General features: G+C 40.5%; 1 protein-coding gene across 9 annotated transcripts in view; it reads left to right on the top strand.

Moving 5' to 3' along the window:
* LOC106611581 (teneurin-3) overlaps positions 1–23553 on the top strand; it is a 228084-nt gene that overhangs the window by 58588 nt on the left and 145943 nt on the right. Inside the window, exon 1 of one of the 9 annotated variants that reach the window (XM_045723875.1) lies at positions 19162–19604. The exons of the other annotated variants lie outside the window; for them this stretch is intronic. The gene's annotated coding sequence lies outside the window, so the exon portion shown is untranslated. Of the gene's footprint in view, positions 1–19161; positions 19605–23553 lie in introns of those variants that run through there. 9 annotated transcript variants of the gene reach the window in all.

The raw sequence follows: 23553 nt of genomic DNA, 5'->3' as shown, positions 1-23553 counted from the left end.
GGATGATGTAGCATGCTCATCCATCTCCTGAACCCACGATGTTTTCTATTTTGGTGGATTACAGAGAGCGCTTGGTGGAATATTTTGTTGCTGTTTCATCGGGTAAAGGATCAATTCCATTGGAACTGAATTTCTGTCAATTCAATGAGAAGACTAGTGGAGCAAAGTGCCTCACTTTGAGAAGATTGATATCCAAGTCATACATAGATGACCTCTTATTTTCTAAAATTACATGTAAATTGACATTTCAATTAATCCTGTGTGTTTCAGTAGAATTAAACTTGACCTTCCTGTCCAAACCGATTGCTTTTGTCATTGTTGGTAAGCAGTTGCATACATCAGACCAAACTGCACAGCATGCTATTATAATCAAGACCTACTCTACCATTTTTTAATTACCAGACCTGCTATAGACTGCACTCAAGAGAAATGGCTGATTTCTTTTCAACAGGCAACCTACTGCAGTAGCTGTATTAGCCACCAACATGGAAACAGTTAGGTGTCTATTTCTCAACACATGTCAAGGAAACGGGTTCAGGCTGGGTGTTGAAGGCTGTGCTGTATATTTAACTGTCTAGATCTACTTGTCTTTTTCCTTTTGTTTTGAACAGAGTTGGCATCATTAGCATCTACTCAGGTGAAACATGTTCTAATTCCGATCGATGGTGTCTTTTCCCCTGTTGACGCACTGCATTTTATTGCTGTATCAATCATAGCTTTTGTAGACATGTGAGCAAATCAAATGCTACAGGTGAAGACTACTTGTCAAAAATGGCCAAATCACCTTGATGCTTATTGACGCTCCCACGTCGACTATAAACGCATATGTTTTAAATTACAACTCGGAGATATTGATCTGAAAGAAAAATGGTTGGCTAGCCGTTATAATACTTTGTATCCATGACTTGTTGATAAGATCATTTATGGAAGCATAAAAGCAGCTATAAAGAGTGATTTTAAAAATCATATTACAGACATGGCAGGCTTTAAACATGATTCACATGAGGGGAATGCACATTAAGATCAGTCTGATAGTCAGAGGACTTGCATGCTGTGAATATTCATGCAGTGGTATTTTAAAACGTCAAACGATTACGTTCACCATCAAACAGAAAACTTCCCCTTTGATGATTTAATGTCTGGATTGGAGAGTACATGTGCACACACTCAGGCATGCGGACCTGTGCACACACTCAGGCATGCGGACCCATGCACGCACACACAGACATGCATACACACACATTTTACATGCGAGGGAAGGGTCAGCGTACAAAGGAGGAAATAGAATGAGCCATTGAGATGATTGATCACATGACTGTGACCACAGGGAGGACAGTGTTACTTTCATTGTCAAACTCATTATACCGTAGAGTCCTCCTCTACTTTTCTTTATCTATATTCTTTATCTTTTATGCTCAAGTACAGTCCTTTTCCTGCATAAATGCACACACACACACACACACACACACACACACACACACACACACACACACACACACACACACACACACACACACACACACACACACACACACACACAGGGCGAGTGATACTGAACCTCGCCAATCCTTAAATGTGAAGAATCTCTACTCCCCTTTGACTGTATATCTCTTCTTACAATGTACGAAACATCCCCTGGCTATATACATGATATATTTTTTATTCTAAGACATCTTCTTGGGCTAGTTTAGAAAGATGTTCAAGCTACATGTACTGTAATGTAAGGGATGCCTTTCAGCCCACAGTGGCTTGGAAGTGGTTTGGAGAGGAGTATTCTGGTCGTGATTAAAAATGAATGGTATCAAAATACATAAAGCATTTGTCCCAGATTGAAGTATCATGAAACTGTGGTCACTTCAGCTCCCAGGACGGAATTATGTCATGGACGATGGAGGGGTTACTCAAGTAACCATCTGTTCTCAATTCAATTCATCAAGTCGCTAATGGCAACCTAAGCACTTTACAGATATAGATTGGAGTGCAACGGTTGAAATTGTATATTGCGTGACCAATTCATTTTCAGAGAAAACCGCACTCCCTTGTCAGCATGTCTTTTATATCCTCTATGTCTGAAGACAACTCCAACATAGGCCTCAACCACCAGGCCATTGAATCATTGCCTTTTATAATAACTGAAAAAGAAACAAGCATGAAACAGAATCTGTAGTGCAGTCGATTGAAGTTGTTTCACTTTGAATGGTTTACTTCTTAAAGTGGTAAATTCACAGTATTTATGAATGTATATGGTTTTGCGCATGATATTAACTAGAGTCTACAAGAGCATATTTAGGTTATTTAGTACCTTTCAGCAGTCTCTGTCTAGCCTCTGTCTAGTATTGTGATGTGGTTTGATTGACCGCAGTCCTAAAGAAAAATATTCCTTTCTCCCTTGCTCTCGAGTGGCGCAGCGGTCTAAGGCACTGCATCTCAGTGCTTGAGGCGTCATTACAGACCCTGGTTTGATCCTGGGCTGTATCACAACCGGCCGTGATTGGGAGTCCCATAAGGTGGCACACAATTGGCCCAGTGTCGTCTGGGTTAGGGTTTGGCTGGGGTAGGCCGTCATTGTAAATAAGAATTTGTTCTTAACTGACTTGCCTAGTTAAAATAAGGTAAAAAATTCCCCATGCTGTTATTGCAGATATGTTCTCAATTGAGATACTGTATGTTCTCAGTCAACTTACCTGGTAACAGTAAGAGTTCAAAAATAAACCGCGAGCTGCTGCTAGCTGACATGCCATATCCCAGCATGGGACCCTGTGTGGTGTATTGATCTGGCCTGCGGGTCTGCAGTAGAGGTTAGGGCCGTCTCTTGCAACAGTGGAGGTCACTCAAATAAATTAGTCAGGTTGCCTTCTAGCAGCTCGGAGGTAACAGCCCATTCATCTTGATAACCCACTGTGTCTTTTTAGTGGCCTCAATAGTGGGATTATTAGTCAATGGAGCAGCACAGGGGCAGCCAATGCCGGAGGGCTTGGCAAATATGTTATAGCGTTGGCTTAGCTATTGTTTTTTTTCTTTCTCTCGGTTCTTGAAGAATCTGTCTACAGGGTTTTGCATATGCCTTATTTAATCTCCACTGGCCTCTGTCTATTCTTCTTATAGCTCTTGAACCAGTAGCCTAGCCCAATGAGTGTCACAGAAGTAACAATATAGTTTGGCCACTTATTTTGAGCAATTAAGAAATATACACTGAGTGTACAAAACATAAGGAACACCTGCTCTTTCCATGACTTAGACTGACCAGGTGAATCCAAGTGAAAGCTATTATCCCTTGTTGATGTCACCTGTTAAATCCACTACACTTCAATTAGTGTAGATGAAGGGGTTAAAGAAGTATTTTTAAGCCTTGAGACAATTGAGACATGGATTGTGTATGTGTGCCATACAGAGGGTGAATGGGCAAGACAAAGATTTAAGTGCCTATTTACTACCATGCTGCTAGGTTTTTCACACTCAACAGTTTCCTGTGTGTATCAAGAATGGTCCACAACCCAATGGACATCCAGCCAACTTGACACAACTGTGGGGAGCATTGGAGTCTACAAGCGCCAGCATCCCTGTGGAAAATTTAGACACCTTGTGGAGTCATTGGCTGTTCTGAGGGCAAAAGGGGGTGTTCCTAATGTTTTGTACACTTAGTGTATATATTCAAGTAAAGAAGCACCTTGCTCTTGCTTGCTGGATATAAAATAGCTTACAGCGTTCACAATGAACTGGCAGGGAAGTTTGAATAGCGAGAGATTCTCTGGTGTGATGTAATCACATTGGCTGGTGGTAAAAATGCAATAAACGGGAATTATCGGTTCTCCCCACGCCCAATGTTTATCAAATCAATTTGTATTTGTCACATACAACAGGTGTAGACCTTACAGTGAAATGTTTACTTACAAGCCCTTAACCAACAATGCAGTTTTAAGAAAAATACCTAAAAAAATTATAAATTATTTGTCTGTCCAGGCTCCTTCTTAATCGAACTGTTTGTTTTCCAATCACTTAAAGAGGCAATCAGCAGTTGTTACATATATTTTTTTACTTATAAATGAATGATATATACCCATGGATTCTTGAAGAATAAAACGTATAAATGCCTCATGAGCTTATTTCAAAACATTAGGAACACCTTCATAATACTGAGTTGTACCCCTTTTGCCCTCATGGACTACAAGGTGTCGAAAGCATTCAATAGGGAAGCTGGCCCATGTTGACTCCAATGCTTCCTACAGTTGTGTCAAGTTGGCTTGATGTCCTTTGGCTGGTGTACCACTCTGGAGCGTGAAGAATCCAGCAGCGTTGCAGTTCTTGACACAAACCGGTGCTCCTGAAACCTACTACCATACCCTGTTCAATGGCACTTGAATATTTTGTCTTAGCCATTCACCCTCTGTCTCTAGGCTTACAAATACTTATTTAACCTGTCTCATCCCCTCCATCTACATTGATTTGACATCAATAAGGGATCATAGCTTTCACCTGGTCAGTCTATGTCATGGATAGAGTAGGTGTTCCTAATGTTTTGTACACTCGGTGTATAAGCTTGTTTTACTCTGTTGGTTAACAAAATAAATGCCTCAAAACATGGTTACAAATTTATTTTGATATCATAAATGGTCAGTCCTTGCGTCCATAGCTCTGTCTATGAATTTGACAATGGCTACATTTCCCTAGCCCTATCCCTCATCTTTTTATCGAAACAACGGCAGGGAGAATGATTTTCTATTGTTTCTACTGCTGAATGCCACTTTAAAAGATGCACCAAGGGACAGCATAATATTTCTGGAGTAGTTTCTCTGAGTTTTCTCTTGAAATAAGTATGAGGATGACATTTGGGACTTCATTATAATGTTTGTAGAGAGAATATTTCTTCCACCCCTCTGCTGCATGACACAAGATATTTACTGTGGTTGAACAACATTACTCCCAAATAATACAATACGTAGTGGGCCTCAACACAGAAGCCGTGTTATACTTCAGATTAAGCTTTGGTGGTGGGACTGATAACATGCTACATAATACATTACATCATCCAAGCATTCTGTTACAATGTATCGTCTTCCCTTTTGTAATATAGCCTGCTGCGCTTTTCCTGTTTTCACACCAATGTGAACATCATGCTACAGTATAGAAACCCATACACACTGTTTAGTGGGCTAGCTGTCCACACATTTAATATAGTGGTGTAGAGGAAGTACAGTGTAGTGGAAGTCCAGTATAATGAATTCCTTGCATTTCCTGTGGTCTAAACAAGATCCTCTGGCAAAAGGATACACTGGAGGTGTTGCACTTTTTCAGAGTAAGATAATGGCAGTTGCTTACATCCTTGTAAACATGAACAAACACATGTAGCTTGTAGATAACAATACTTTTATGATGCTGGATGTGTGCTTCATTTTGGACTGTGGGGACAGAGCAACAGGTAGCTAAGAAGCAAAACAAGGGTGACATATTAGCAAGAAAACGTAGCATTATGCTAATGTCTCCAGGGAGACAACTTCAGTTGTGTAGTAGCACACTACTCTGCATTTCCTAACACTAGTCTGTTGATATTTCATTATCTAAGTCCTGTGTGTGTGAGCAACATCCATTTTAGCCACACTGACTGAATATTGGAGAGGGCCGTATTCGCTCCATCTTTTAGTTTGTAGATGTAGGTTTTCCCTGCACCAGGTGCTGGCTGACAACTAAATTAATTATGTGTTTGGAGGGAGGGGAAGCTGATTCCCTGTACTCTCCATTAATATTGGAGTCCACTCTTTCAGGGGATACTGCTGACATTTGGCTCTGCGTGTAATACAGACCTAACCTTTAAGCACTGCATGGAACAAGTCATTTTTCATAATCTGGCCTCCATTTTTAAAGCATTGTGTCCAATGATGGGTCAAACTGTCCTCTCATGCCTCTATATTTTGCCTCCCCTTGTAATGTGCTGTGGTAATGAATTATCCTCCACCTAGTATATTTTAATCATGCTTCCTTTGTTTGCATTTAGCCAACTGCTACCTATTTCTTGGCAACTATCTACATTTAGTAGCTACCCACTGTATTTGGCTGGACGTATTTACACAAAATCTAGGCTACTGAGTGTACAACCATTAAGAACACCGTCCAAAAATTTTGCTGCACAAACTGCCTGGCACAAACCACATTACACCGTTCAAAGGCAGTCCAAGATTTTGTCTTGCCCATTCGCCCTCTGAATCGCACACATACACAATCCATGTCTCAATTGGCTCAAAGCTTAAAAATCCTTCTTTAACATGTCTCATTCCCTTACCTTACCTACTGAAGTGAATTTAATTTTGATTGGGCAACCAGAGTACACATTTGGTCGGGTTGGGTCTGAGTCCAGGGGTTAAAGTTCTCCGTCATTGCGATGGATTTCCATCATACGGATCCGGAGAGCTCGTTTTTGAGATCAGTGTAGACCGCAAAATCTCTAATGGGAGGGCTTGTTTGAAGATGGCATAGCCTAATATAGAAGCATGTCTATTCTATGAAATAATGATTGTTGCTGACACTCCAATGCTCAGATGAAGGGAATCAAACCGTCTATCACGGTGCTCAACTCAGAGGTGTGTAGCCTATTGGAACTGCTGGCGAAGTAATTCAAATCCTATATTTTATCACTCAGGATGTACATTGCCAGTGCTTCTATTTTTGTTATGTTATTGGGGGTGGCAGGTAGCCTAGTGGTTAGAGCGTTGGGCCAGTAACCGAAAGGTTGCTAGATCGAATCCCCGAGCTGACAAGGTAAAAATCTGTCGTTCTGCCCCTGAACAAGGCAGTTAACCCACTGTTCTAGGCTGTCGTTGTAAATAGGAATTTGTTCTTAACTGATTTGGCTTGTTGTTATGCAAGATAAACATGTGCATTCAAGTTGGGAGAGAAACATTGACAAGCGGTCAATGCACAGCAATTGTGAAAACCTTTCCATTGCTACCATGTTTATTTATCTACTTCATTGTTTAAAAAAATGCAGTTACAACCGGAGTTTCTGGCATGGGTTATGTGGAACTGCGCAACAGAGCCCCTAAAGGGGCAATGGCGTCTTAAAAGAGCTATGACATACTTTGTAATAGAAACCCCAAAAATAATAATGTCGATCAGGATGTTGTGTCCAATGGGGTAAATGCAGATGGACAAACAACATGCTTCAGCCTACAGCATGTATTTATAGCCGCTATGCTGCGTCAGTTGGGCTACAGGTGATAATGCTTATTGCTAGTAGCATACCTGATAATATGGACCATGCATAGGCTATATACCATATTGGTAAAAATTATGTCCTTAGTCATATCTCAGTTTACTCACTTATGGCACTGCCTACTCCTGATGATTTGTTTTTCAAATCATATGAGCAAAAAATATTTTGCTTTATCTGGGACGCTAAACCAGACAAAATAAAGCATGCCTATCTATATAATGAATATGAATTGGGTGGGTTGAGATTATTAAATATAGAAGCACTAAGCTTCTCTCTAAAAGCTTCACTTATTCAAAAGTTTTACCAGAACCCTAAATGATTCTCAAGTAGATTACTAAGAAAAGCTCATCCATTGTTTAAAAAGGGCCTTTTTGCCTTTATGCAGATTGCCATGTCTCATTTTCAATTCATTGAAAGTTATACTTTTTTCAATGTATCTCTTTTTCATACAAGCATTGGCTGGCTGGCTGGCTGGCTTCAATTTCTTCCCCCTGAAAAGATAGAACAAATATTATGGCTGAACTCAAATGTGCTGGCCTTCCCTGTGGCTCAGTTGGTAGAGCATGGTGTTTGCAACGCCAGCATAGTGTGTGCAACGCCAGGGTTGTGGGAGCGATTCCCACGGGGGGCCAGTACAAAAACAAATGCATGAAATGAAATGTATGCATTCATTACTGTAAGTCGCTCTGGATAAGAGAGTCTGCTAAATGACTAAAATGTAATGTAATGTAAATATAATAAAATACCTGTATTTATTTAAAAGTGTATTTTGTTCTTAAATGATATTGTAAATTGGAATGGTAGAGTTTTGTCCTTCATGGAGTTATCAGAATTGTACGGGAAGGTCTGCTCAATCCAAGAGTACAACCAATTGATTACAGCATTACCTCAAAATTGGAGGAGGCAGGTGGCAGTGGGAGGAAACTGGTCTGTCTGCCTAATATAAAGGATCAAAACTGGCGGAGGAATAAAAAGAGCATAAACAGGAAAGTATACCAGTTTTATTTGAGGACCATGATGTTGACAACTGTGCCATACAGATTGTAAAATAGTTGGGAAGAGATTTTTGATGTAACGATTTCATGGTGTATGAGTTGATATATAAAACGACGCAAGATTCAAGACTTCGTGCTTTTCAGCTAACATTATTATATGGAATTCTTGCCATCAACAAAATGTTGAATATTTGGGGCATAAAATCATCGAAGCTCTGCAGATTTTGTTGTGAGGATACAGAATCAATAGACCATTTATTTTGGTAGTGCCCTCAGGTAGCCTGTTTCTGATCTCAGGTTCAGGAATGGCTGAAAATGCATAGCATTGATCTAAAATTTACCCTAGAGATTGTACTGTTAGGAGATCTGGTGAGACCCGGTCAGTCAATTACTAATATACTAATACTCTTAGTTAAAGTGTTTATCTTCAACTCGCAATCTGTGGATTCTATTCAATTAGATAGATTGAAATTGTACGTTAAACATCACAGCATAGTTGAAAGATATATATGTTCTGTAGAAATCTGAAGAGGGTGGCCAGCAGAGCTAGGTGGGATGGGCTGAGGGAAGCTGAGGGTTGGGATGTGGAATTGGAGACAAGTGGGAGTGGAGTTGCTGTGCGGAACATAGAATGATGGTCAAAGATAAAAGTAAAAAATAAAGTCTAAATAAAACATAATAAAAAGTGTGTTTGAATGACACTGAGGGGCAGTGTTTTTACAACTAATGCCGGTTTGCCTGAGGCTGATGCCGTGCACGTGTTTGTACACATGCATCACACTCTCATTCAGATACACGGACACACACTCATCTAATAGTGCCAGACATGCACTCAAACATATACAGTTGGCATTGGTGTTATGATTTTAGTTGTCCTTTGTTTTTTTCTTTTGTTGTTGTTTTTTTTTTGCATTGTTGTTTACTGTTTTCTTCTGTCTTTTTCTTTTTTCTCTTTAGTTCAATACTTGGCTGTTGGTGCATTGAGGGGTTCGTGGGGGTGGGGAATGGAATTAATCGTATTTTGTATTTTTTTTCTTCTTCGGGGGGACTGTGGGCGGGGTCTAGGATGGTTGAGGGACAGCTATTGGGGAACTGTGGGGGGATCTTGGAGGGTTCATGTTCACGTTTTCTGGCCTGGTGGGAGATCTGTCAACTTGCCATTGAGCAGGGCATTGCCCCTGGATGCTTCTGTGTGTCGCTCTCAATGGGAGTCTGTTGGATGACTGATGTGGTGTAGTTGTTGAGCGGCTTCACTGCAAGTATATTGTACGTTTCGGATATTCAATAAAATAAAATAATAAAAAAATGATCTTAAATTATTTTAACATTGTTAAAATAAAATAAAAAATTACCAATATGTTATTGGGCTCATTTCTGGAGGTGGAAATTGTATTTTAGATGGTGTCAGAATTTTTATTTAAATACATTTTGGAGTAGAATGTCACCAGAACTGAACTTCAAGCCTTCTACATAAAAGCAAAGGAGTGGATTTTGTCAAACTCAGTTCATTTGTTTATTTTACCTTTATTTAACTAGGCAAGTCAGTTAAGAACAAATTCTTATTTACAATGTGTAAGAACCGACGCTGGAGTAGAGAAGCAGGTACGGAGAGTGAACATTTAATTTTGCACAGACATGGAACAGGACAGGAACAGTGTCAGAACTGGGTAACACAACAACATTTTACAATTAATGCAGAAGCAGGGAACAGAGCTGGGGAACAGACAGATATAGGGGAGGTAATACACAGGTGATTGAGTCCAGGTGAGTCCAATGACTCTGATGCGTGTGATGAGGGAAGCAGATGTGCTTAATTATGGTGGCAGGAGTGCGTAATGCTGGGCAGCCTGGCACCCTCGAGCGCCAGGGAGGGAGAGTGGGAGCAGGCGTGACACAATGACAGCCTATCAAAAGGTAAAAGGCCTCCTACAGGGACAGGGACTGGGATTACCCCAAAAATTATAATATAGGACAAAACACATATCACAACAAGAGAGACACCACAACACTACATAAAGAGAGACCAGTAAGACAACACCATAGCATGGCAGCAACACATGACAACACAGCATAGTAGCAACACAACATGAAAACATAGTAGCAACACAACATGGCAGCAGCACAACATGGTAGCAGCATAAAACATAGTACAAACATTATTGGGCAAAGACAACGGCATAAAGGGCAAGAGGTTGGGACATCAATACATCAGGCGAAGCATTCACAGCTGTCAGTAAGAGTGTCCATGATTGAGTCTTTGAATGAAGAGATGGAGATAAAACTGTTCAGTTTAAGTGTTTTTTGCAGCTCGTTCCAGTCACTAGCTGCAGTGAACTGAAAAGATGAAGCGACCCCAGGGATGTGTGTGCTTTGGAAGACCTTTAACAGAATGTGACTGGCAGAACGGGTGTTATATGTGGAGGATGAGGGCTGCAGTAGGTATCTCAGATAGGGAGGAGTGAGGCCTAAGAGAGTTTTATAAATAATCATCAACCGGTGGGTCTTGAGACGGGTATACAGAGATGACCAGTTTACAGAGGAGTATAGAGTGCAGTGAAGTGTCCTATAAGGAGCATCGGTGGCAAATCTGATGGCTGAATGGTATGGGTAGGATGGTCATCTGAATCAGGGTTAGTTTGGCAGCTGGGGTGAAAGAGGAGTGATTACGGTAGAGGAAACCAAGTCTAGATTTAATGTTAGCCTGCAGCTTTGATATGTGCTGAGAGAAGAACAGTATACCATCTAGATCAATTTAAGTTGGTATAAAGGGCAAGCCCACCCAACAAGCATTACTACTCTGGATGGTTCTGACTTAGAATATGTGGAAAACTATAAATACCTAGGTGTCTGGCTAGACTGTAAACTCTCCTTCCAGACTCACATTAAGCATCTCCAATCCAAAGTTAAATCTAGAATCGGCTTCCTATTTCTTACTTCCTTCACTCATGCTGCCAAACATACCCTCGTAAAACGGACTATCCTACCGATCCTTGACTTCGACGATGTCATTTACAAATTAGCCTCCAACACTCTACTCAGCAAATTGGATGCAGTCTATCACAGTGCCATCCGTTTTGTCACCAAAGCCCCGTATACTACCCACCACTGCGACGTGTATGCTCTCGTTGGCTGGTCCTCGCTACATATTCGTCGCCAAACCCACTGGCTCCAGGTCATCTATATGTCTTTGCTAGGCATAGCTCTGCCTTATCTCAGCTCACTGGTCACCATAGCAATACCCACCCGTAGCATGTGCTCTAGCAGGTATATTTCAATGGTCACCCCCAAAGCCAACACCTCCTTTGGCCGCCTTTCCTTCCAGTTCTCTCCTGCCAATGACTGGAACGAATTGCAAAAATCACTGAAGTAGGAGACTTATATCTCCCTCACTAACTTTAAGCGTCAGCTGTCAGAGCAGCTCACCGATCGCTGCAGCTGTACACAGCCCATCTGTAAATAGCCCATCCAACCAGCTACCTACCTCATCCCCATATTTGTTTTTGTTTTTCTGCTCTTTTGCACACTAGTATCTCTACTTGCAAATCCTCATCTGCACATATATCACTCCAGTGTAAATTGCTAAATTGTAATTACTTTGATACTATTGGCCTATTTATTGCCTTACCGCCTTACTTCATTTGCACACACTGTATACATATTTTTCTATTGTGTTATTGACTGTACGTTTGTTTATGTGTAACTCTGTGTCATTGTTTTTGTCTCACTGCTTTGCTTTATCTTGTCCAGGCCGCAGTTGTAAATAAGAACTTGGATTTATTTTCTTTTTTTTGCTTTAAAAAGCATTTTTTGACCCCTGCGAGTCACCGCCTTAATTCCTATAAATCCAGACTCAAGCCCCAAACCACCATTATGAAAACTCCTAGATCCCTGGTGTCTTTCCTGAAGCTCCAATGACTGAAAGAAAGTCATTGTTTCAGCAGCCAGTAATGATGATTAGCCACAATCTGGGGATCGACTGCAGATCAGTCGGAGACGTGTGGATCCTCCAAGGGAACATTGCCAACTGTCCCAACCATGTATAATTAGCAGATTGATTGTTTTCCCGGGGAGATTGAGGGAAAATCTTTTGAAGTGCGCCTGGTAATAATCTTGGATTGGACACCATGAAATGCAAAGCAATTGCCTTCAAGTTAAAAGCCAGGGAGCCATCATCCCCGGGGGGGTTCATACATATTTGGTTACAACAGTATTGGATGTGCATTCCCTAATTTGGCTCATTGTCAGAGGTTGCGATTGCAACTGCATTTGGAATATACAGTTTCTATATGTAACGTTCATAACATGGTAATTGGTAATGGGATCCATACCTCAGACGTGGACTCCCTTTGAGTTACGTTCCCGTATCCCAAGTTGGGTGGAGGTGGGGAGATCTATTCAATTCTAGGTAGCAATTGAAATAGTGGAAACAGAACCATAAAATAAGTGTGTCCTCCCAGAGCTTTCATGCTAAAGTTTTCAATTTGGAAGAAATACTGTTGCAATATTATAGAGCATTTCCCCCATGGTGAATTACTTTACTGGAAATAACCTTTATTAAAGTAACAATAACAGAATGCAGTAAATCAGGGAAAGGTATGCGGCATACTGTTGCCATCAATAATGGATCGGAAACAAGTCGGCATTGATGGAACCTCAGAAGGCCTACCCTTTGTCGAGGTCTTTGCGCCGTAGCGGTGTGTGTAAATAATGCATAATGTCAGATTCCTCTCCATACTCCCGGTCCCTTTCCTTCCTCCCTCTCGGCTCGTTGGGGACACGGTTGCTCGATCGTGATTGGCTGTGCCGGAGGTTGATGGAAAATCACCTGCTCCATTTAGCCATGCCACGCTAGCGGCCACAGCCCCGGCGCCCTACTGTTCAGACCATTGTGTCTGAGCCGGCGCTCAATGCCAGGACCTCTGGTTAACTTCAGTCGGCGGGGCCGCACTGCAGCGTAGCTGTCACATCGTTATTGTTACATCCGACTGTTTGAACAGTAAATCAGCAATAGCTACACCCGCTGGGATTTTAATTTTCTTATTTTTTACAGCGCAATAGTTTGTGGAATGGCATGATTGGCGACAGCGGACAGCATTCGAATGCTGCAAACCCATTTTCTGTTCTGCTTTGACTGTGAGTTTGTGGCCCCCTCCCTCCCTTTTTCTCTCAACCTCTTTTCGCTCCCTTTCTTTCAGACACTAGCGTATGGGCTAGTGTGAGAAGCATCCGTCCGTGGGATCTCAATGAGGTCGGCCTTGAGAACTGGGGGCTCTTTGCTAGTCTCCGCGTCCCCCTCACATAGGGGTCTCCGCAGGCTGTCTGCGGGAGCCAGGCACCCACCCTAGCCCCCCCATGGAGTGGTCCCTGGGCACTGCCTCACCACATAATCCATATTCTAAAGGGCAGCTGGAGGAGTAAACACCAAAGAACCACAACAGCACTGAGGCGTCCTCTCTTTTTATGAGGCGTTTCTCCATAACAAACGTCTGTGTCTGCAACAGACATACTCTGCATGTCAAATTCCAAACTCCAAAACCCAGAGTGAAAACCTGTCATACCCTAACTGAATACCCGCCATTTTGAGGATTTTATTTTGTATTATTTTTCCCCCTCTTGCTCTCTTTTGCTTTTAGAATGAGGGATGATAAGTAAGAAAATTCAGGCTAGTTTCTTGGTACTGTTTACTGAGTCCAAATTCATTGCCGTATCTTGGCCAGTGCAGACACTTTTTTCTTTCTTGTTTGTACGTACAGCTATTGTGAAAATGAGCTACTTGACTGTATAGGTTGCTGTTTATCCTAGGGCTTTGGAGATACGCCTGATTTGACAGAGAGTGGTTCAATAGCGGCGGGTGACTGTCAAAGGCAAGACATTCTAACCAGATTTATATTTATTCTCCAGACAGACCATCCAGGCCCAAGCCCACCACCTCTCCCTCCTCAAAGGTCCCAATTATATAATTTCCCCTAACTAAGCGCTCTCAATGTAGGCCTATCCATTATATCAGAGAGGCTGCTGCCTACATACAGGCTTGAAATCATTGGCCACTCTTACAAATGGATCACTAGTCACTTTATTAATGCCACTTTAATAATGATGTTTACATATTTTGCATGACTCATCCCATTTGTATATACTGTATTTTATACCATCTATTGCATCTTGCCTATGCCGGTCGGTCATGGCTCATCCATATATTTATATGTACATATTCTTTATCCATCCCTTTACTTAGATTTGTGTATTAGGTAGTTGTTGTGGAATTGTTAGATTACTTGTCAGATATGGCTGCACTGTCGGAACTAGAAGCACAAGTATTTCGCTACACTCGCAATAACACCTGCTAACCATGTGTATGTGACCAATACAATTTAATTTTATATCCTCACAAGTCATTTTCAAGGCAAGTTAGCCTTGGCATAAGCATCCAGTTGTTGCTTTGAAATATGATATCATTAGGCAGTATTTTTGATATCCATACTGCATGACCTAGGTCAATGATATGTGTTAACATGTTACTGTATATGTACATTTACATTGAACAGGGTCTTGAGGGACCTAGACATTAACTTGCACATGCCTTTGACCCATTTAGTATTCCTTAACCATCCAACCATCCTCATGCTATCTTTTTAACATAGTAGTTCTAGGATTCGGTAGACATTGCCTGTAATTGCTTGTCCAGGGTTTGTATATTTTCATTCTCCTAATGGTTAGGGCTAAGATTTGGGTTGGGTAATCTGATCCTAGGTCTGTGTATAGACACAACTTCTACCTTGAGCCCTGTACTTTGAGCAATATCCTAGAGTACGCTTTTCAAATACACCTGCAAATAAGTATAAGTTATTAGTGGAGGATCGCTGACGGAACAATATTATCCACCTCTTGTACATTGATTATCATGAATAATGACATGCCCAATAGATTTTTAACCGCTGGGCGTTTTTTTTTCAAATATAGGACTATGTTATATCGTTTTATAGATACACCTCTCCTGAATCGAACCACGTTGTCCGATTTCAAAAAGGCTTTACAGCAAAAGCAAAACATTAGATTATGTTAGAGGAGTATATCGTAAAAGTAGCCACATACCCATTTTCCGACCAACCACATGCATCACAAATAACCAAAAAACAGCTAAATGCAGCACTAACCTTTGACAATCTTCATCAGATGACACTCCTAGGACATCATGTTACACAATACATGCATTCTTTTGTTCGATAAAGTTCATATTTATATATAAAAACAGCATTTTACATCGGCACGTAACGTTGACTAACTATTTTCCCTCAAATGCGTCCAGTGAAACAGCGCTACAATTTACTAAATTACTATTCGAAAACATTTTTTAAAATGTAATATTGTCATTCTAAGATTTATAGATTAGCATCTCTTGAAAGCACCTGCAATGCCAGATTTTAAAATAACTTTACTGGGTAATCACACTTTGCGATAAAAGGGGATGCGATACTCAGAAAAATAGGCTAGCAATACAGGTCAGCGCCATCTTGGAACAATCGCATATCAAATCTAGTCTTGTATACTATTGTCAATAATCCCTTACCTTTCATTATCTTCATCAGAAAGCACTTCCAGGAATCCCAGGTCCACAACAAATGTATTTTCGTTAATCCTTTATGTCCCAATAGCTTGTTGTTGTTAGCGCGTTCTGAAGGCTGCACCAAAAGTACCGTCGGCCGTGGGACTTCTCTCTCAACAAAATGCATTTTTTTAAAAATTGAAGTTCGTTCAAACATGTCAAACGTTATATAACATAAATCTTTAGGGCCTTTTTCAACCAGAGCTCCAATAACATTCAAGGGGGACGATTGCATTGTCTTTCAAAATGTTTCGAAAGGGGAGGGTAGCCAGGGGCGCGGGCGTCATAATGGTGATGGCCCTCCTCATGTGACCACGTTCCACAGACTCATTCTGTCAGTTTTCACAGTAGAAGGCTCAAATCACTTTGTAAAGACTCGGGACATCTAGTGGAAGCAATAGGAAGTGCTCAATGAACCATTGCTCACGGTGTGATTTATAGGCAAAGTGATGAAGTTGAGTCCGCAATTCAGAATTCCACTTCCTGTTACGATCTGTCTCGGGGTTTTGACTGCCATATGAGTTCTGTTATACTCACAGACACCATTCAAACAGTTTTAGAAACTTTAGGGTGTTTTCTATCCACAAGTATTAATTATATGCATATCCTAGCTTCTGAGTTTGAGTAGGAGGCCGTTTAAAATGGGCACAAATTCTTTTCAAAAATCGCTGTAGCGCCCCCTATCCTAGGCGACCGTCAAGAGGTTAAATGAGCTATGAATATAATCAGGTATAATTGATGTTCTCAATCTTCTAGCCAGAAATATGCAAAAAAATATGCTTGGCCATAACACGCAAACGCATGCATTGAAATGAAGTTGTGAAATGCATTCCTCCTTGTGCAAATAGACTACAGCGTTGGGTGAAAAACAACCTAAAATTACATTTATTTAGCCATAACAACAGGGGGGAATTAATTCCTTTACTTATGATTCAGCCCCGATTTTGTCAAATGATTATAATATCGATAGTGCACCCTTTAAGACTTCACTTCAGGCGTCCATTTTGGCTTGCTTGTATTGACATGTTTTTATATTATGCATTCTAGGTCAAAATAACATTTCTGAGTGTTGAATGGAATAGTTTGTCCTCAGACCATGAAATATTTAAAAAACACATTCAATGCAATAGAATGTTTGCCATTGGGAAAGGATATGCATAGGTGTACTACTGAAGTGCACTACTGATAGCAACAATGGAATCTAGACCATTACCATAATTTTTTCAATCAACCACACATATCTGCAAGAGCAATTTATTGCAAATAGATTTTTGTATTTTTCAAGGAATGTACATGTACAATGGTGGGAATTCCCAAACTTTTTTGCTTTGTGACCCACCAAAAATCTAATCTTGGTAGCGGAGAGAAAATGTTGCAGTATAAAAGCAAATTTCCTGCAATTCTACACATTTTGCCATGGAGCAAATAGAAAATGTTTGTTTTTCAGCAAAATCTCTGCTATTCTACGCATTTTTACATCGCTAATGCTGTGTTCTTATATTCAAAACATTTGGTTTTAGTCGTTTAAGTTTAAACTGAAACCGTTTTCCCATCCTGAAAATGTATTCCCCCAATTTATTTATTTATTTATTATTATTTTTGCAATGCACGAAACATGCCATCCTGTGACCCACCTGGACCCCTGCTGCAGCACACGAGTGGGTCCCAACCCATAGTTTGGGAACTACTACAATAGAGGACACAATGGTAATCTGTGGTCAGTTGTGGTTGCTCATTGCACTTCATAGACAAAAAAAACTAACCAGTCTTGATTTAAGGCCTTTTTAGATGATTTTAGATTTCTTATGTCATGATAATGTCCACGTCGTGGGCTAATTCTTAGGTTATAAACAATTGTCGGACGTCTTGGCTCGTTCAGTGTGACATGGTCTAGGTCTGCTGATTTTAAGTACCACTACGTGCCTTCATAGGCTCCAACAGATTTATTTTCCTTTATCGTGTAGTGTGGCTGGTGTTACGAGCCGATCCCAGTGACTGACCAATTGGAACACGGCCGGCACTGAGTATGCACAAAATAATATGATTCATGTGAATAGTCAGATTAATATAATAGTTTGATTTAAACGTTTACATGCTGTGCAAGAAGAACAATGGTGCTGGCACATGGGCAGCTGGTGCTGGCACATGGGCAGATCAAATACACCGCTGCAATTGATGGAGCCTACATCGGCTGACATAGCCTCTCAAGCCAATCGATTAAATGAAGCCAATTGAACAATCTGGGCAGGTTAATATCAAAATATACATTTGGTAACATCGCACAGTTTGACATGATAGTTATAAAACACTGAATCCGATGTACAGTCTGCAAAGTACTTTAGGCCAGTCTGGGCACCTGTTCCTTTCCTTGTTGTATTTTGCACATTCAAAGACCCCCCCAACAAAAAAAACAACCTACTACTAAGTGTGCATTTTTAAAGCTTAATCTAATTCCTCGATTTTGCTCAACATTTTATACAGATGTGTTAAGAGGTCAAATTGACAGTTTCTATAATTTTTTTATTATAATTATAAACATTCCCAAATACATTTCACAGCCTAATTAGAGATTGAGGACACTTTATGTCCCCTTCACGGCATGTTAAAAGTTAAATGAACAATATTACTTTAACCAAGTCACATTAATATCCTATTTTGTCAAGACTCAAGTGACATCCAAAATCAAACAAGTAAACAAACAACAAAGTAACTAATAAATACTCAGACTATTTTTTGCTATAATCCAACATGATTTAATCATTCTATGTAGACTGTCCATACTGACAAAGGAAGAGTAAAATCTATAAATGTTTGGCTCTTTCATGATGGGAATGAATTGCTCTTGTTTCCCTAGAAAGTCTATGGTCAAATTAACAGAATATGTAGCCTACAGTATAGTTGTTTGATTTTGAGTTAATTTATAATGCAAATTAAATGACTAATATTGTTTGTGTATATCTCAGCACGTTATCTCTTTAACTTCTTATGGTGTAATTAACAACGCATTAGGACAAAGAGACATCTCATCTATAATTGTTTGACCCAGTTGAAAACATTGGGGCTATTATGGCAGTGATGTCACCCTGATGGATAAGTTAATATCAAAACGGTGCTTTAACAGTGCATAAGGTGACACTTTTAGGTCAGGAACACTTGAGTGACTACCACACAGTCCCCCATGTGAATTCATGTCACTGTTTCTCTATTGTCAATGTATGTCACCTATCGAGATGTCTTGGAGATGCTTTTCTAGGGCAAACACAATATCCCACCCCCCCAGGGTTTAGATTTAGCTGGTGGCAGTCTCCATCCCCTCTCCTTTCTTTCTCTATACTTATGCGGGGTGAACACACACACGCAACGCTCAGCCTATTGTCTGTGAGTGCAGCTAGAGCCAGACACTGTAACACGATCCGTGATAGAGCAGTGCAAATCTTTCAGCACTCTCTCTACTGTCTTACGTAAAGGAGAGAAGCGAGAGATGTCCAACATTGAGTAAGAGGAGGAGGAGAAAGGATGCAGGCAGCAGGAGAGGTTGGCAACTAGAACGATGCTTGTGTGTGTGTGTGTGTGTGTGTGACTTCCCGGTCCAGTAGGTTTTAACCCTTGTGGCAGCCAGCAACTGAATGCGTCAATGAGGCAAACGAAAGCATTCCAGTGCACTGTGTGACTGTAGTATCTATCAAAACTCGAGCGAAGAGGATACCCAAGGCATTTTTACATCTACTACAAAGCCAGAAATACTCTAAGAAGTGGAGCTCCTTAGGAACTCTTGAGGGAATAGCCACAGTCATTGCCAAAGGTAAAACCTGAACTTTGGCACTGGATATGCTTTCAAATGTTGATGAGAAAAGCATGAAAGATGATTATTGTATTTTATTGTTCCTTACATTCTACGGCTTAGTTTTCTCTGTCTTAACTAATTTGTTGGATACGTTATGCAAGAAAATAGCAATTTTTAACTCGTGGTACAATACTGTATGGTTTAGTTTATGAAAGGCATGCATATCTTGTCAGCGTGAATGTAACTGCTCAACCATTTGCTTGGGCCTTAGTTGGACTGCAGCACTGTATATCCCTCCCTATCCTTTCACTGATCATCGAGTTATTAAGGAGACTCTGGGCTCTAATTTCGTCTGACAATTGTTAAATGCGTGCTTGTTTGCTATTTTGACCTGTTAAAGCCGGCGCTCTTCTACTGTCAAACCATAGCGACAGGATTGGTAATTTACCTGTCTTATATGAGCTTACGCTGAGGTGGGAGGGGTGGCAATATCTGAGGTGTGTCCTTAAAAACGTATGCCAAAGTGGCAATTTCAGTATGCATTGATGGGGATATTTAAGACCGAAAGCTGGTCTTAGCAGTAACGAGGTTGGTTATGGCATTGATTTTGACAACAGAAGCGCAGCCTATCCAACCGTGATGCACAGTCCCCATATGCACATGGAACAATAGATATGTGCTTTTTGTGCCCATAAACCTCGTATTTAGAAACATAAATATTTTTTTCCCATTTTGTTTCATTTGACTAAAAACCAAGCATAGCCTCTCCTCTTCATAATGAACTGCCCAATGCATTTACCAAGATATTGAGTCCTATAACGCCATATCAATGGTAGGACAAGGCTATATCTTGCTTTTTGAGAATGTGTCTTACACATACAATAAAATGCACAGGAGCCTGGTATTTGTTGTTTGAGTGTGCGGGGTAAAGCAAGGGTTGGAACCGGTTCAAGGAACAGAACCCGAAAACTGGAAAATAATGAAATTATTTGAGGAACAGAACCCAAACCGAAAACGAAAGTGATCTATGCTGTTCTGGAACAGAACCGTTATTTTAAAAGCATGTGAACCGGTTAATGACGTTATTTCACACTCCAGGATTTTTTTCCAGTCCCACAAAAATCACAACAATGCGCCTATACAAAGCCGTCACTCAGAAACTTATTCCAGCCTCTGCCTGCAAGCTGGAAATCTTTGCCAGTGGGTGTGAGTGTGTGTAGACTGCCTGCCTCTTCCCTCGGAAGCATAGGTTACTGTAGCCTACTGACGACGTTACAAGCATGATTCAGAAATTAGGGAGAGATGATTAAAAGAATGGATTAACTTTTTCAGTGCTAGTTAAAAATACTATAGTTATCAGGTTTCACAATGGATTTATTAGCTACAAAAAGGTAAGACATATTTTTTTTATAGTGCTGCTCTGCACACACACGTATGTTAGCCATCTAGCTAGCTAACTTTTGCTCTGGTCTGATGTTAAACTAACTCAGAAGACATTCAAAGTTCCTCCATAGAAGCTGCTCCTCCATAGGTATAATTCTGTGGCCCTAATTCAGATAATGCGTGTCATAACAAAATGCCCAGCGCTTCAAGGCAATCTTCCTCCATCCTCTCTCGCTCTCTCTTCATCTGCAAAATGTCAGTTTCATCTCGCGCCCTATACTGTGACTGGAAGCACAGTGTGTGTGTTTCTTTCATTATGATTAATCTACGCTGTTACGTCAAAATGCAATTTGCTCTTAGACTTTCCTGTACAGATTCAATTGCTTACCCGCTCCATAGCAAGCTGCTCTATGGTGCTGGTCAAGTCATTTAATAGTTTAAATAGGAACAGAAAGGAACGATATAAACCAGACATTTTTGGTGGTTCGAACCGGTTCAGAACTTTATTTTGCTAGTCGGTCAGAACAGTGGTTCCAACCCCTGGCGTAAAGGCCCTATGTTGTTTGAAGCCAATTACAACAATGTTGACTGTCAACACTCCAAACATATTAAGCAAACACTGGATGTTATTTTTTTTTACTATTGCAATTACTCGTTACTGTAGCCTATGCGTTTTTATACTGAACAACAAAATAATTATGCAACATGCAACAATTTCAAAGATTTTACTGAGTTACAGTTCACATAAGGAAATCAGTCAATTGAAATAAATTAATTAGGCCCTAACCTATGGATTTCACATGACTGGGCAGGGGCAATCCGTGGGTGGGTCTGGGAGGGCGTAGGCACACCCACTTGGGAGCCAGGCCCACCCACTGGGGAGCCAAGCCCAGTCAATCGGAATTAAAAACTTGAGACATCTGTCGCATTGTGTTGTGCGACAAAACTGCACAGCTTCTTGAGATGTCACACCTGTCAGGTGGATGCATTGTCTTGGCAAAGGAGAAATGCTCACTAACAGGGATGTAGAGAAATACGCTTTTTTTGCATATGGAACATTACTGGGATCTTTTATTTCAACTCATGAAACATGGAACCAACACTTTACATGCTGCGTTTGTATTTTTGTTCAGTATAATACAGTGTATCTATCCACAATGGAGTAGAAAGAGAATATTCTGTGACGAGGGCTTGGCCAGTGAGTGGCCAAGCCCTCTTCACACCTATAATTAATTTATTCCTCAAAACCCAGCCCTTTCGCACCATTGTGCTCATAATTCCTGCAGTGAAAATAGAAAATATTTCTGCCACTGCCCCGGGCCTATAGCGCTACTGCCAAACCTTAGATTTACCATTGCTTTAGGTTTGTTAAAATAGAGCCCTCAATTATTGTTTTTGTAAAAATATCAAGGCTATTTTTCCATGTTAGATTCCTATCAATACCAGACACCAGCTTTACACTTTTAAATTGATAATACCACATTATCATTCATATGCACTTGGCTAGAACCATGTCCACTGAAGCTGGGAATATTTACATTGCAAGTAAATTGGAGACAGATTGCAGTTTGGAATTCTACAGACTCAAGTTACTATACACTTGCCCAGAGGTTTTGTGTAAAATTTCCAGCCTCTGACGTAGCCTACTATTCAATTGGCAATGTTCAGTCCGATGCATTTTCTCATGGAATTAATCTGGATTTTTGTTGACCTATGCTCTACAAATCAAAAATAAGTACATAAAATGTTGAATGGAAATTTTAGGCTGGCTTTAAGCCTTTTAGAGTTGTTTCATATTGAAAGAGACCGATAATGGGTATTATTAGGCCCGTCGTCTTCCAGAAACGGCTATTCTTATGTTTCTCTGCAGTCTGCACTACTTGCACATTGCCAATGCAATCGAAACTCTCCTTCAATATGTTTTGGTAATGGCTACGACAAATCTTGCCTGGATGGTAGATATTGCTTCCTGGGTCTTTACTCCTTTGATTTAACCATTGTGGGGTCTATGTCATGACCTTGAAGACAGTGACAGATTGAAGTGCTTAGCCGAGCACTAGCTGTAAAGACAGAGTAATAGGTGTGTGGAAAGTGGCGACCAACATTAAGCAGTAGAGATTCATCACAGATAAATAAGCTAGGGCGTCACACCGGGTCATACAGTTGCAATCCACATATATTTACAGATGACAGGTAAATACAAGTGGGTAAACTCGACAAGCTTTTCTCTGTGGGTATTGCGTCATATGAGGTCTTGCCCTGGAGCTACAGCTATGATTTATTGCCAAGGCCAAAAGGTGGAGCAAAGTAACTGTATTTGTAGCTGCTACCTGAATAAGAGGGATATGATTAAATTACGCTGTTCACATATTCATTTTATTCAATTCATGATGTATTGATGTTCAAGTCTGATTTGATCCTTTATCCATGATGCCCATATACATTATGCAGTTTAATTATTATTTTTTTTTTATTGCTATTTCCAGTGTCAACTGTAATATCACTTTATGTCCTAAAGAGACAATCTCTAATTTAAATTTCCTGTCAAAAGTGCTGCCCCTGCACCTGCTTGTTGACTGTGGGG

The sequence above is a fragment of the Salmo salar genome, chromosome ssa09, assembly GCF_905237065.1.
Source record: "Salmo salar chromosome ssa09, Ssal_v3.1, whole genome shotgun sequence".
Lineage (NCBI taxonomy): Eukaryota > Metazoa > Chordata > Actinopteri > Salmoniformes > Salmonidae > Salmo > Salmo salar.
This window is presented reverse-complemented; position numbering and strand designations above follow the sequence as displayed.